The following is a 16,460-nucleotide window of genomic DNA, read 5'->3' on the forward strand; positions in this document are numbered from 1 at the left end:
TCAAGCACAAAATCAATCATATACTTATTTTCACTTTATAACATTCTATAGGCTTCTGCTAGTCGCTCTATGCAGCTGAATTGAATGAAAAGTTTGATTCCTCTTTACGAACTAAATTCTTCAAGGAAGTGTTACCATGGGAAATTAATACTTTAGCCTTTCATAAATTTAGAAGAAAGATGACACAGATGCCTCCCCAAATATCACGATTGTTGCCAGCATCCAATTAGATATAAGGTTCTAGAATGACTAAAACACCGTAAGTAATGGCTACATTCTATGTGTCAGACTGACTTTCTCAAAAGCAAGTTCAAGGCTTCAAATAGAGGTTGCATAAAGAAAATAATATGGACAAGATGTTGTATCTTTTGCCCTGTGTATCTCTATGCCTTGGCACGGGATTAGGTTCAGTACCATGAATCATGTAGAAACAAAGAGTGTTTAAGATTTATGACAATGATGTATGGAGTTCCCATTGCTCACAGAGGGGGCTCAGGGGGAGGATGGGATGTATGGAGTAGGAAAGATTTGACCCACAGCATGAGGAATTGTCAGAATACCAAAACTCAGATTCATAGTGCTTCTGCGCAGCTTAATATTAAAAAAAAAAAACACCTCATGAAATAATAAATGTGAAACTCACTGTGACTGGAGAGAGAGAGAAGTCAATCAGATGTATACCATCTTTCTGTTTTAAGGACTCATCTGATCACACACACACCCAAAAATCACCTTGCTAGTGAATGTCTATGTTTCAAGAGTATGAGAATCCTCTATCAGTGTGTTTTTGAAAAACCACAAGATGCCCCCAACAACGTCACGTTTCATTTTTCATCTGTGTCCTCATAACTTCCTCGTTTGGGGCATCTTACACTTTTGGGTTATGGCAAGGGCACACGTAAGAAGTTCTTGTCACCTGCCTCTCTTCTTTATGAAATTAACAAATGAATCGCAAGCTTGTATGTAAACCTTTAAAATATGGATACCATCATTTTGCTTTTTTTCCTATAAAGGATGATAGAGATACATGTAACCATGTGAAGCCGTTGGAGCAACAAAGCCAATGTTCTCCCACAAGGATGGTGCCCTGCACACAAGAGACACTCATTTATAACTATAAGACCAAGGAGGGAAAGAGAGAGGGAGGGAAGGAAGAAAGTTCGAAAGAAAAGTCACAATACAAGGCCCTGTAACCTCTGACGATAAGCTTTTGGAAAACGACATTTGCTTCTCTTTCTACCATGAAGATACATAGTGCTGGAATTTCTCTAGTTTAACACCAGAGGTCATACTCATCCACAGAATGCATTTCGAATCTCATCAATTAGCTGCCTTCCTTTCCAGTATCATTTTTTAAAAATTACCTGGGTTTTTTCCTCTTCTAGACTAAAGCAATCGTGTCCCCGTATGGTGGTATTTGAAGCTTGCGCACATGCGCGTACAAATAACACCTCCCACCCCCTCCCACATATGCTTGACGGCGGGTCTTCGAAGATCCCTTTTCCCAGACTCCCGGGGCTTGGAAAAAGCTACAGGTTATTTGCACTCTGATCCCTTACTTTACTCAGATTTACATTATGCCATTGTTTATAATTCTTTTTTTCCTAGGAATTATTGTGCTCTCTCTTCATTGCTCCTCTGAAAGCAGGGCTCCCCTGAATTTGGATGTTTCCGGTCTATTTCCAGCGGCAGGCAGAGCAACTGAGGCAGGGATCCCGGGTGCACTGAGAAGTCTGGGGGAAACTGACCTACAAAGTAAATGTTTTTCTGAGATTTTCTTTTCTCTTTGCCCAAGTGAGGAAATTATTTGGTGGTGCCTACCAGTGTGTCTTATCACAGCCTCTCTGAACTTAGTTCTCACGGCGGTAAATATAAATGCCGAATCGGGGTAGTATCAGGGTTATTTTCTTAGCACAATAACAGGTCCACATTTCCTGAAACAGAACCATTCAAAGGCCATAAGAACAGTTATTTTTAAACCACAGACTGTCCTCACTTTGGAAGAGATAAACCGCATTTGACTTGAAGAAAACATTAGAATAACTATTATATGTATTCTTTTTACTTCTGCATCATGATCAGAAACTGTCAAGACCTGAATGAGCTTATCGGTGACAATCTTGTTAATTTTCAGCCATAGTGCTATTATTCAGGGACTAATTATCATGTTGGGGCCTATTCATTAACTTCCCCAATTTTTTCTACTCTCATCTTTGTCTCCGCTAATTGGCATATCTGCCAGTCTTGGCAGCGCCAGCGAAAGAAAAGAAAAGAAAAGAGAAGAGAAGAGAAGAGAAGAGAAAAGAAAAAGAAAAAAGGAAGGAAGGAAGGAAGGAGAAAGAAAGAAAAAGAAAGAAAGAAAGAAAAAGAAAGAAAGAAAGAAAAGAAAGAAAGAAAGAAAGGGAACATATACTAGTTTTGCTAGAATTGAACTGTGTTACATAATTAAATAGGCGAACACCAGGTGAAAATTACTGACTATGGTAAGTCTTTTGAAAAGAGTCTGCAATTTCATAAACCAATATCCTTGGCAGCTAGAACCACACCTCCAAATCTAGAAAGTCGTAGAAAGAGAAGAGAAGAGAAGAGAAGAGAAGAGAAGAGAAGAGAGAGAAAGAGAAAGAGAAAAAGAGGGAGAGAAAGAGAAAGAGAAAAAGATAGAGAAGAGAAAGGGAAGGGAAAGGGAAAGAGAAAGAGAAAGGAGAGGAGAGGGAGGAGAGGAGAGGAGAGAAAAAGAGAAGACCTTAAAGGGCAGCCCATTCTAGTTCAGAAAGCTCCTATGTTATTTTATTTGCATTTCCTAAGAACCTTTATGGGAGGCAGGAAAGTTTTCATTATCCTCTTCATTTTACAGGTAAGGAATTTAATGTTGGAAATGTAGTGTCTGGGCGACCCCAGGTCACGCAGCTAGTGAGGAATAAGGAGCAGCCAGACTTCAAACACAGCCTTCGGAGTTGGCCTGCTGAGTCTGTTTGACACATTTCTAGCATTTCCTCCATAGCCGAAGAAAAACTTATTGACTCTATGGACTCATACAGCCTTGTACTCCACTAGTGGTCTGGGAATGGACAGCAGTGGCTTGTCATTACCATCCACCTCCTTTGAATGGCCTGGGGGGCATTTCTGCACTGGCATGGCTGGGATTCTGCGATCCTTGACTGTTGTCCTCTTATCGACTTCATTTGATCAACAGAATAATTTATAAGGCTCTAATACAAGTGTGGATAAAATGGCAGGTCCAAGGTGCCGGCTAGTCACACAGTTTCCTGCCTATGTTGCTGGCTGTCTGGCATTCCTTATTGTTGGCGACATCCATCGGAGAAGCTGGAGGCCAGCGCAGAGTATACACTGGCACTAACAAGCCCATTTTGTCTTTTTTATGTAATAAGGGAGATCCCATGTTCAAGCTCCCTGCCCTGTGGCTTGGAGGAACTCGTCAGCAGTCCTGCAGGGACCCGGCCACTGGTCTTCTTGCTCCTTCTCCCATTATGCCAAAGAGTAGGGAGAACCACGTCATTAGATGAGCCCCAAAGAGCCCCATAGAGAATTTTTCTAAAAGCTCGTTTTTTTCCTAGTATCGCCCCTACAGGTGTTCCTGCCCCGATGAGCTTGACGCCAGACCACAAGAGACTACCAGAAATGGGATCAAACCAGACGGACCCAATATGGTGGACACATTGGGCCAAATTCACAATTTTCCTTCATAATACTACAGAAACAAACTAAACTCTCCTCCCTAGGGGCACCAAGACAGGAAACCCCCAACCAAATAAGGAAGAAAAAGGGATGTGGCCTAAGTTCCTGGAAATCTCCATCCCTTCCTGGGACTCTGGCTGACATCCAGCATCCCCCCTCAGCCCTCAGCCGTATCATTTCTATCCCCTCTGCTTCTCAGTGCCCTGGGACCATGAACTCCCCGTCCCCATTCTCTGGCCATTGGATAAATTGCCTGCTTGCCATCAAAGACTGTTTTGTTCCTTGACTATTTGGCCCCGAAGGTACTAAGCAGGAAAGAACCTACCTCAGTTTGGTAACAACCAGAGAAAGGAAGCCAAGCCCTGTGCCACAAGAAGGGAAAAGCCAATGCATCTCACAGCTGGGGTGAAGAGTCAGCAAAAATAGAACCAAAGATACGCAAAACCATCCCTAAATACTGAGGTCCAAACTTCCACCAGGTGATCCCCAAAGTTTCAGGGTTGCTCAGTGTCAGACATAGTGAGGCTACAAAAGTTCTGGAAGGTTTATTTTCCCTCTGAAATCCAATTTATTTCCCCACCGTTATTTGCTCCTCGTTAGAGGACTGGTGCATACAACGCATTAGCTCTTTTTTTCTCATTTCCTGTTAATCCATTCCCATGTGTTATTCATCAAACCCTCTGTTTTCCTTTTGCTTTTCTACCGCTTGCCAAACAGGCTCAGGAAATCCATGCATCTCCCTTTGTCTATCTGTATACTGTTGTCTCCCCCTCTGGAACTATTTGTAAATCTCCATTCCCCAAGTAATTGCCTTAGGGCAAGTAGAGAGTGGTGCCCGCTTATACGAAGGGGAAGAACCACAACTGGTTGTAAGGTGAATCAGACAGGAACAGTGTCATCAGCAACCCAACACTCTGAATGCTAATAAGGCTTCTTTAAGATTTGCATATTCATCCTCATCTAATTCACCAGGTTTTTCTTAAGAATGACTTTTGTTCAGTGTTGTTTCTGTTGTATTTTATGGCTGTAAATGCAGTAGCATTTTCCTCTACTATTTTAATTATTGTACAAGAATTATCCATATGATGCAAAATGATATACATGATACAATGTATCAAAAAACCCAACACAGATACATACTAGACAAACACAAGGACAAAACTCACTATGTGGCCATGTTTTCCCCTCCCTGCTTAGGATGAATCCTTCTCAAAAATGTTTTAATTAGTTCAAACTATTGGATACTTTCAAGTCGTATTTCTAGCCTCCTGTAACTGAAAATATCATAATTAGGGAAGGCTTTAATGCTTTTGATTCAGAGGTTAAGATATCATCAGGGTTCTGGCAACTTGCCTCAGCTATGCTCCTGTCATTGTCCTCCTTTGTAGACACTGGCTTAATCCCCGGGTTATTTTACCGTATAGTGGGGAAAATAGCTGTCACGGTTCTAGGCTTCACAGCCACACCCCCATCGTTCAGAAGGAAGCAGATCATCTTCTGCCGCCCACCTGCCAAACAATCTATTGACACCTCTTCTCACACATGTACTGAGCCGGTTTAGTTCGCATACCCAGCTCTAAAGCATACTTAGAGAATGGGTGAAGAGAGGTACGATGGGAATGATGTACCAAACAGAGAATGCTGATCCAGAGATAGAAATTATTAAAAAGAACCAAATGGAAATTCTGGAGTTGAAAAGTACAATAACCAAAATAAAGAATTCATTTCAGAGGCTCGGGAGTACAAGAGTGGGCAGAAAACAAAAATCACTGAACTCGAGCACTCCCAAGAAAACTACAGACTATAGCATTTATGAATATATATATGTATATATATGTATATACATATATATACATATATATATATGCAAAAATCCTCAACAAAACAGAACCAAACTGAATACGGCAATATATAAAAATTATTATATGCCGGGGCGCCTGGGTGGCTCAGTCAGTTAAGCACCTGACTCTTGATTTCAGCCCAAGTCACGATCTCAGGGTCATGAGATGGAGCCCCTTGGTGGGCTCCCCGCTGAGCATGAAACTGCTTAAGATTCTCTCTCTCCCTCTTCCTCTACCCCTCCCCCACAACTCATGGGGGCACTCTCTCTCTAAAAAAATAAATAAATAAAATAAAATTATTTTATGCTATGACTAAGTAAGGTATACAGTAAGAATACAAGGTTAGTTTAACATTCAAAAATCAATTAGTGTGATTAAGGAGGGCACTTGTGATGAGCACCGGGTGTTGTATGGAAGGGCTGAATCACTGTATTGTACACTTGAAACTAATATTACACTGTATGTTAAAAAGATTCAAGTAATGTAATACAACATATCAACAGAATAAAGGGCAAAAACTATATAAGCACCTTGATAAAGAAAAACATTTGACAAAATTCAAAACACTTTCACAATAAACACAGTCAACAAACTAGAAATAGAAGGGTATTTTCTCAATGCAACAAAAGACATCAATGAAAAATTCACTACTAATATCATATTTACTGGTGACAAAGGCTAAATGCTTCCTAAGATCAGAAACAAGACAATATCTGTTCTTTCTGCTTCTATTAAATATTGTACTGGAAGTTCTAGCCAGTGCAATTAGGTAAGAAAAAGAAATAAAAGGTATCCAGATGGAAGTAAAACCGTATCCACAGATGATAATTTTGTATATAGGAAATCTTAAGGAATCTACTAAGATATTATTAGAACGAACAAGCTCAGCAGATTTCTGGATACTAAATTAACATTAAAAATCAATTTTATTTTTCTACACTAGCAATGAACACTTTGCAAATGAAATTTAAAAACAATTCCATGTGCAATATTATAAAAATATTAGAAATGTATCAACAAAATGTGACACTTATACACAAACTAAAAAATACTGTTGAAAGAAATTAAAAGGGACCTCAACAAATGTAGGGACGTTCCATGTTCGCGAAAGAGAATATTTAATATAATTAAGATATCAATATTCCCCAAATCGATGTACAGATTCTGTCAAATCCTTATCAGAATCCTAGATGACTTTTTGGAGAAACTGACAAACTGATCCTAAAATTCATGTGCAAATGCAAGTTGCCCAGAATAGCCAAATCATCTTGAAAAAGAACAACCAAGTTGAAGGACTTGAACAAAAACTTACCACAAAGGTACCGAGATCGAGATGGCGTGTAATGGAATAAGGATAGATATATACATCAACGGAACGGAACTGAGAATCTAGAAATAAACCTTTACCTTTATGGTCAATTGATTTTTCGTGAAGGTGCCATGAAAATTCAATGGGGGTAGGATGGTCTTTTCAACAAATGGATGTGGTAAAATTTGACTCCTCATACACGGCTGATGGGAATGTAAAATGGAAAACAATTTGGCAGTTCCTCAAAATACGAAATGTAACATCGCCTTTCTAACCAGCAATTCTACTCCTAGGTAGATGCCCAGGAAAAATGCAAATACACATCTACACATAAAACGTGTCCATGGATGTTTACTAGAGGCATGGTTCATAATAACAGCCTAGGACTGGAAAGAAGACAAATGTCCATCAACTGCTGAGTGCGTAAATAAGATGTGGTATGCTCTGACCATGAATATTCTTCAGCAGTAGAAAGGAATAAAGTTCTGATGCTTTGCTACGACACGAAGGAGCCTTGAAAATGTGTGAAGGAAAGCCAGTCACAAAAGACCACACATATGACCCCATCTATAGAAAACGCCCAGAAGAGGCAAAGCTATAAACAAAAAGTCACCTCACTGTTTATCCCGGGCACTAAATGGAGAGTCACGGTTAGCACGAACACTGTTTCTTTTTTGGTCTGAGAAAAATATTGCAAAATCTGATTACAATGTTTGTCGCTTAACTCTGTGAATCCACTAAGTGTCATTGATTTGTACACTTTAAGCGGATAAATGATATGGTATGTGAATTGTGTTTCAAAAAGCTGTTAAAACTGGGATGCCTGGGTGGCTCAGTCGTTAAGCGTCTGCCTTTGGCTCAGGTCGTAATGCCAGGGTCCTGGGATAGAGCCCCACATCAGGCTTCTCCGCTGGGAGCCTGCTTCTTCCTCTCCCACTCCCCCTGCTGGTGTTCCCTCTCTTGCTATCTCTTTCTGTCAAATACATAAATAAAATCTTTAAAAAAAATTTTAAAAAGCTGTTAAAACTGACGAGAGAACTCCCCAAACATAACTGAATATGGAAGTAAAAGGAAATGTATCAATGAGACGAAAGAATTGACTTAAAATGAATACTGGTGAAGCAACTGATCCATCAGCTTCAGGAAGAGCAGGAATAAGTTTTTCTTGGTGGCACAAGTGACAATTACCCTGTGCATTTGAAGGCATTTGAGGATTCAGGACTTTTTTCGTGTGAGACTCTACCTGGATGAGTTATAAATCCTCAGCGTCTCATGGTTCAATGAATAGCCTAACAAGAATTTCAATTAAAAAAAAAAAGAGGAATTTCAATAGAAGAAGGAGCTGTGTGGCACTTTTAATTAGGGAATGGACATTTCTCGTCCTGACATCTAAGGAACAGAGCAGGTATAATTTGTACTGAATTCTACAGTTAAAAAAAAAAAAAAAAAAAAGAAATCGCTGTCCTCCAATGATCCTGGCTGATGAAGGAATTAGAATTAAAGCATTCTCCGAAGATGACTGGCTGTCGTTCCTTGGGGCCATTAATTAATTTTCCGTGTGATGTCTTAGCTCCAAGGCCCTTCGGTAGCTCAGACTTAGCCTTAAAATACGGTGAGACTGAAGCCTTTTATAAGAGGTTGTCAGCGGCGGGTTTGCAAGTACACGCGCTCAGTCTGGAGGGCTGGCAGCCAAAGTGCACACTCCAGGAGCAGCCCGCAGCCCGAGGCTCGGCTGATTGAAGCCTGCATCTTCAAGGACTCAGCAGTCAAGAGACAGAGCCTGAGCCGGCCACCGCAGAGGGGGGCAAGGGGTCTCATTTGATATGGACAAGTGACTGCAGCACCAGGAGGAGACTCGCTTCAGCGCTCACTTCAAAAGGGAGACCGGGGGCGTCAAAGGCCCTCTCCCGAGAAAGCCGAGACAATACTGCAAAGCCCTCTCGTGGACGGTTGTCTGGGGATGCTCAGAGGTGGGTGTGATAGCAGAGGAGTGCAAAATTCTCTGTCAGCTTCCAGTTCTTCCGGAAAAACTAACTTGCCCGTGGACTTTCTTGTGTTTTTAGCCAAGACAAAAGTCACGGTTTTGCTTATTTAGTAAATACTTTAAGAGTTAAAAAAAAAAAAAAAACAAACTTTTTTAGTGGCCCCGGAACACCATGGACAAAAGCTGTAGGAAGGAGAACACTCTGTTCTCGAAGATAAATTACATGAAGTGTACCAAACCACTGAAATAAGATCAATCAAAAAGGTTTTTCTAGGTTATTAACAAGCAGAGTTCCGAGATAAAGGACTCCGCATTTCCTGTTCTGGATTTGAGTATTTTGCTTATCCCAAGGTCAGGGCTTTGGAGGACACGAGAGAAAAAGCAGTCTTAAAATGAGCCTGCTTCCAAGTGCTCGAGTCTGCTGTAACTGGTGGAGGCCACTGACCTCCCTCACGGGCCTGAGTGCTGGCCTACGTAGCTCCATTCAGAGCGCAGGGGAGTTACATAAGGTGGGCTGTAAGGAATGGCCTTTCACCTCATTTTTTAAAAAGATTTTATTTATTTATTCAAGAGAGAGAGTGAGCAAGAGAGAAAGCACACAAGCCGGGGGAGCAGCAGAGGCGGAGGGAGAAGCAAGTTCCCTACTGAGCAGGGAGGCCAATGTGGGGCTCGATCGCAGGACCCCGGGATCATGACCTGAGCTGAAGGCAGACGCCTAACCAACTGAGCCACCCAGGCATGCCATCACCTCCTTTTTAAAAAAATATTTTTTAACTTTATTTTTTTAGTAATCTCTACACCCAACGTGGGGCTTGAAGTTATGACCCTGAAATTGAGTCACAAGCTCTTCCTACTGAGCTAGGCAGGCACCCCTTGTCCCCTTAACAAGCACCAGAGAAAATATCGTAGGTTTCTACGTCTCAGGCTTACGGTCCTTAGGAGGCCCTTATGATCTATATTTTCTCTTTTCTTCTTCTCCATCCTCCTTCCCCCTTTTTTGTTCCTGGAGGACTCTTTGGATTCCCCTAGGAAGTGGCCTTCATCTTACCAGGTTTATTTTTTATTTTATTTTATTTATTCATTTGAAAAAAAGAGAGAAAGAGAGAGAGAGAGCACGTACAGGCAGGGGGCAGGCAGAGGGAGAAGCAGGCTCCCTGCTGAGCTGAGAGCCTGATGCGGGACTAGATCCCAGGACCATCTGAGGTGGTTAACCGTCTGAGCCACCCAAGCGCTGCATCCTTTCAGGTTTAGAGAGGATCTTGGTTTCACAGTTGAGAGGACAGTTAAAGGAGAAAGAGAAGGATGGAGTATTTCTGTTAACAAACTGGAAAGACCCCAAATACCAGCTGACTGAAACAGGAAATAGGCAAGAAGAGGAAACACTGGTTCCTGATGAATAGAGCAACTCTTAAGACATGGATTATGTCCCCAAGAAGATCAAAGGACTAGACACTTGGTTCTTTCTCGCTCAATTTTTTTAAAACTAGGAAAACTGACTCAAAGAAATGTTTAAGAAGACCTCCTAAGCCTTCATGTAACTGACACAACTAATCCTTAAAAAGTGCAATTCATTGGGGTGGCTCAGATGGTTAAGCGTCTGCCTTCGGCTCAGGTCATGATCCCAGGGTTCTGGGATCGAGCCCCACATTGGCCTCCCTGCTCAGCAGAGAATCTGCTTCTCCCTTTGCCTCTGCCCCTCCCCCTGCTTGTGCTCTCTCTCTCCCTGTGTCAAATAAATAAATAAAATTTAAAAAAACCACAACTCACTAACTGTAAGAAACGAAACTATAGAAATACAGAAGAATATAAAGGAGATATAGTTTTTTAATCTCAAGATAAAGTATTCCTGAGCAAATGACTAAACCCAACAGCCACAGAGGAAAAGACAACTGACTTGATCTTCTGGCATTATGAAACATCCATAGGAACCAAAACCAAAAAGACAAGTGCCATATTTAATAGACAGAGGATTAATATCATGTTTTGGGGGGGTGCCTGGGTGGCCCAGTCCATTGAGCAGCCAACTCTTGATTTCAGCTCAGGTCATGATCTCAGGGTCGTGAGATCGAGCCCTGTGTCGGCTAGGCACTGGGCGTGGAGTCTACTTGAGATTCTCTCCCTCCCTGTCTCTCTGCCCCTCCCCCTCCTCTAAAAAAAAAGAATTTCTTTTTTAAAGAAAGGTCTCAAAAATTGGTAAGAGAAAATGAAAACACCCAAACCAGATGGAGAAATAATAAAAGGGTATGAACAAACAATTCTAAGAAGATAAAACGGTCAAAGAAAGAAAAACTTCTGAACAATCAAATGCAAATTGAAATAAATTGTTTTTCTATTATACTGAATGATAATCATATATAATGCATTGGTAAAGATGCAAGAAACCAGCTTTCTCATCTACCAACAGATAGGAGTATAAATTAGAAAAGCCTATCTGGTTTGGGGGGAGAGGGGCTTGGTTGTTTTGTTTTGTTTTTTTAACCAAAAACCAGACTCTTAGCTCTAGAGAACAAACGCATGGGCACCAGAGGAGAGGTGGGTGGGGGCTGGGTGATACCGCTCATGGGGATTAAGGAGTGCACTTACCAGGATGAGCATTCCGTAATGTATAGAACTGAATTACCCTATTGTATACCTGAAACTCATATAACATCGTATGTTAACTATACTGGAATTTTTTTTTAAATAAACAAAATAAATAAAAAATAAACCCTCTCAAAAAAAATGGGTGGATTAAAGCAGAAGTTTCTGTTATCTTCGTTTCTGTTAGAAATTCAGGTGCAGCTTGGCTAGGTGGTTCTGGCTCAGGGTGTCTTATGAGGTTGAAGTTGGCTTCATAAGGATGAAAATCAAAGGACACTTGGGTGGCTCAGTCCACTGAGCGTCTGCCTTCAGCTCAGGTCATGATCTCAGGTTCTGGGATTGACCCCCAGGTTGGGCTCTCTGCCCAGTGGGGAGCCTGCTTCTCCCTCTCCTTCTGCCTGCCGCTCAGCCTGCTTGTGTTCTCTCTGTGTGTCAAATAAATAAATAAAATCTTAAAAAAAAAAAAAAAAAGGATGAGGCTCAAATGGTTACTCATATGATTGACAAGTTGGTGCTGTCCTCAGTTCGTCACCACACAGACCTCTCTGTAGGCTTTCTTAAGGGTCCTCCTAACACTGGGGCTTGCTTTCTAAGAGCCAATGACTCAAGAGAGAGGAAGTGTCTTTTATGACATAGGCTCAGAGTTACACACCATCATTTCCACAATGTCCAACGGTTGCAAAGGTCAGCCCTATTCAGTGTGGGAGCAGACAACCTAAGATCATGAACAGGGGACAAGGAATATGGAGGCCATCTTAGAGGCTGGCTGACACAGTCCACCCCTGCAGTCCCTAATAATTCACTTCCCTCCCACATGCAAAATACACTCACCACCACCCAATGCCCCCAAATACCTCACCATTACAGCAGCATCGCAAAGTCTAGAGTCTCACCGTTTAATGAGGTAAGGTGCTTTAGATTCAATTCATCTTGACGTGAAAACCTGAGAATGAAATATACAAGTTGTCTGTCCCTCCATCCCCAAAGTACAAGGGTAGGGCATCATAACGTAGGTAAGGATAATGTTATTGACGCTCCCATCCAAGTAAGAAGAGGGAAACGGGGGTAGAGGGGTGGGAATCACTGTTACACAGAAAATCTGACATCAATAGAGAACATGCTGGTAGGATGTTGATTGGGATTCGAGGGCCAGGAAAGATTCTTCAGGACTCTTGGCTCTCTTCTCTAGGCTCTTGGTTCTGTTTTCTGAGTTATCCTGCCCTGTCCTTATATGGTGGCCCAGTTTCACCACTGAGCAGTTTCTGCAGCCTGCTTCTTCTCTCTGTCCAAGTTCAGGATTCAAAGGCCTCTTCTCATGTTATGATATCTCAACTGTTTTCAATTCAGGCTGGCAGCATTTCTGCCAATATGATTCCCTGAAAAACTGTGTGGGGCTCCACAGAAACTTACTGGAGTTTAGGTCATTAGACAAGAGCCACACCCACAAGTCTGAGATAAATCCTGTCATACCCTGGGCTGCTGCTGGAGCCCCCAAGGACAAGGTCTTAAACTTCTTAGAGGGCCATTGCTTGACTGAACAGTTCTGAGGCACCCCCCCTTAGATCTTTCTGTGCTCTCTTAAGGGATTTTGGGGGGTACCTGGCTCAGCAGATTAAGCATCTGCCTTTGGCTCAGGTCATGATCCCAAGGTCCTGGGATTGAGTCCCTCCTCCGGCTCCCTGCTCAGCATGGGATCTGCTTTTCCCTCTTCCTCTGCCCCTCCCCCTGCTCATGCTCTCTCTCTCTCTTTCTCTCTCAAATAAATAAATCATTCATCCAGTCATCCCTCTAGTTTCACCTTTATAGCATGGTTCATGGACACTGCCCTGAACTGATCTTGCTTCGAGTCCACCTCTTGAATTCTAGCATCATTTGCCACCTTGAAAGTTTGTAAATTTTCAGAAGCAGTAATCCTTGGCTCTCTTTTAACTGACAGTCCTACCTTCATCCTCTCCCTCTTCTCCTCTGTTTTACGATAAGCAGCAAGAAGCAGCCAGCCTTCAGCATCCTGCCTGGAATTCTCCTTAGCAAGATCACTCAATTCAGTAGATATATTTGCTGGTTTCCACATTACTCCAGGTGACAATGTTGCTAAGCATTCTGCAGCTCTGTTAACAAGGGCCCCATTTCCTCCGGTGTCCAATAACATTTTGTACACTTTCCTTTAAGTCTTGGCCGGCAGCCTCATGGCAAGTCATTAGGTCTCTGCTAACAGTCTCTCTTCAAGGTCCAAAACTCCTCAGAGCTTTTCCAGCTTCTTCCCATGGCCTGGTTCCAAAGCTGCTTCTGCATCTTAAATTTTTGTTATGGCAGCACCCTGCTTCCACATGCTAAGAACTGTTCTCCATTGCTACAAAGGAACACCATAGCAGCTCAAAGCAATAAACACTTACCTCACATGGCGTCTGTTGGTCCAAAATGCAGGAGTCGATTCATGGAGTGCCTCTGGTGTAGGGTTCCTCATGAGGTTGCAGCAATGTTGACTGCAATAATCTGAAGGACTGAAGATTACTTTCCAAGATGGCTGACTCACATGACTGCAAGCTGGTGTTGGCTGTTGGCAGAAGACTTGAGTTCTTTGCCATGGGGACGTCCCACTGGGCTGCTCGAACGTCCTCAGGGATGTGGTGACTGGTTTCCCCTCCCCTATGTCCCAGGCATAAAGCATGTGTTTGATGGCACCGTACAAATGACAGACTTCTCTAGTCCACCCACACCACCCACAGTGTGGTGATTTCCTGACAGAGAAGCCATAGGTCCTAAGAGTGTGAGGTTTCTGGTTGCTTCTTTGAAGATAAAGTCCTCTGGCTGTGCCAATGCCACCCGATACCCCTGCTTTGCTTGTTTGAGGAAGGACTGCTTCCATGTCTGTGAGCCCAGACACCGGCAGAACTTCTAGAAGCCCTATTTCTTCAGACACAGGTTTCTCCACAGGTAATCATTCTCTACAACCCTATTCCAGTACCTGTTCACGGGGGAAGCTTGGAGCAAGCTGAATGCACCCAGGAAGGAGAAGATTTTCAGCATCGGCATGTCGGGCATTTGGCACTCCATGTTTCACGGCCTGAGCCCACATCCAACCTCCTCTCTCTGAAAATCAGTTTGGTAACGTCCACCAAAATGTTAAATAAGCAACTTTTCACTTGCATCCACTAATAGGAATCTATTCTTTAAAAAGATTTGCATGTATGTACAAAGATATATGTACAACAGTGTTCCCTGTAGCATGATATACTGTAGGGGAAAAATGCCCACCAAAGAGCACCCTGTAACATTTTTTAAAAGGATGAAAAAGACTTCTTTGTAAAGAAATGGGGCGATCACCAACACTTGCCATTAAACAAAACCAAGTGACAGAACAATTCCTAAGTGTGATCCCATGTATAAAAAATCATGCTTCTATTTATATGAATTCCTAGGAAGGCAATCACAGGATGGTAGTGGTCAGTGCTGAGGAGTGGTTGTGTCTGAGACCATGAAGGGCAGCTTTCAGGTACTCTTTGCTGGGTGAGGCTTACATCATAAACGCAACTTTGAAAATACAGTAAAAAGGAAGAAACAGAACACTTAGGCACGCGAACCTCCTTGAGCCCCGTCCCCACTAGACCAGCGCTTCCCGAAATGCTGAGTCATCTCCCAGGACACAGCATCTGGTACATGGAAGGAGCCCAATAAGTGTTAATGTTGAATTAATTTCATAAATTAAAAGTTGCTGCTTTAGGAAAAAACGAAAAACCTAGAGGCTATGCAAGCACCCACAATTCACAGCGTGGTTTCTTTATTTGTCAATGTATTAAGTGAATTACTAGGAAGGGACATCAGAGTGATTTGACAGCCCCTCAAAGCACCTTATACAGAAAGCAGGTGGGACACCTATTATATATACCATAGTGATTCACTGGTATCTGCAAGGGGGAGCCACTCCCATCCTCCTCTCCCCACTCCCCACACATACCACACATCTTTGCCCCCAAGGAGCCAAGATAGTTCAATCTTTGTCCATCCACTTTGGAGTAATGAGCCTTCTCCCTGCCACTCTGACTCCCTTACTCTGTTCCTCTTTCCGTTCCCCACTTGTCTTTTTTTTTCATAATATTTTTTTATTATATTATGTTAGTCACCATACAGTACATCCCTGGTTTTTGATGTAAAGTTCGATGATTCATTAGTTGCGTATAACACCCAGTGCACCATGCAATACGTGCCCTCCTTACTACTCATCACCAGCCTATCCCATTCCCCCCCCTTCCCCTCTGGAGCCACCAGTTTGCTTCTCAGAGTCCATAGTCTCTCATGCTTCATTCCCCCTTCTGATTACCCCCACTTTCTTTATTCCTTTCTTCCCCTACTGATCTTCCTAGTTCTTATGTTCCATAAATGAGAGATACCATATAATAATTGTCTTTCTCCGTAGTGAAGAGAAGGGCCATATGCACCCCAATGTTCATAGCAGCAATGTCCACAATAGCTAAATCGTGGAAGGAGCCGAGATGCCCTTCAACAGATGACTGGATTAAGAAGTTGTGGTCCATATATACAATGGAATATTACTCAGCTATCAGAAAGAACGATTTCTCAACATTTGCTGCAACATGGACGGCACTGGAGGAGATAATGCTAAGTGAAATAAGTCAAGCAGAGAAAGACAACTATCATATGATTTCTCTCAGCTATGGAACATAAGAACTAGGAAGATCGGTAGGGGAAGAAAGGGATAAAGAAAGGGGGGTAATCAGAAGGGGGAATGAAACATGAGAGACTATGGACTATGAGAAACAAACTGAGGACTTCAGAGGGGAGGGGGGTGGGGGAATGGGATACGCCGGTGATGGGTAGTAAGGAGGGCACGTATTGCATGGAGCACTGGGTGTTATACACAACTAATGAATCATCGAGCCTTACATCGGAAACCGGGGATGTACTGTATGGTGACTAACATAATATAATAAAAAAAATTAAAAAAAAAAGATCCAAATCCTGTGAGGGACATAAAATAAAAAGACAGGTTTTAGGGGAAAATCCGAAATGATGTAAAATTTCTGTTAAAAGC

Source organism: Ursus maritimus, unplaced genomic scaffold (assembly GCF_017311325.1).
Source record: "Ursus maritimus isolate PB19 unplaced genomic scaffold, ASM1731132v1 scaffold_5, whole genome shotgun sequence".
Lineage (NCBI taxonomy): Eukaryota > Metazoa > Chordata > Mammalia > Carnivora > Ursidae > Ursus > Ursus maritimus.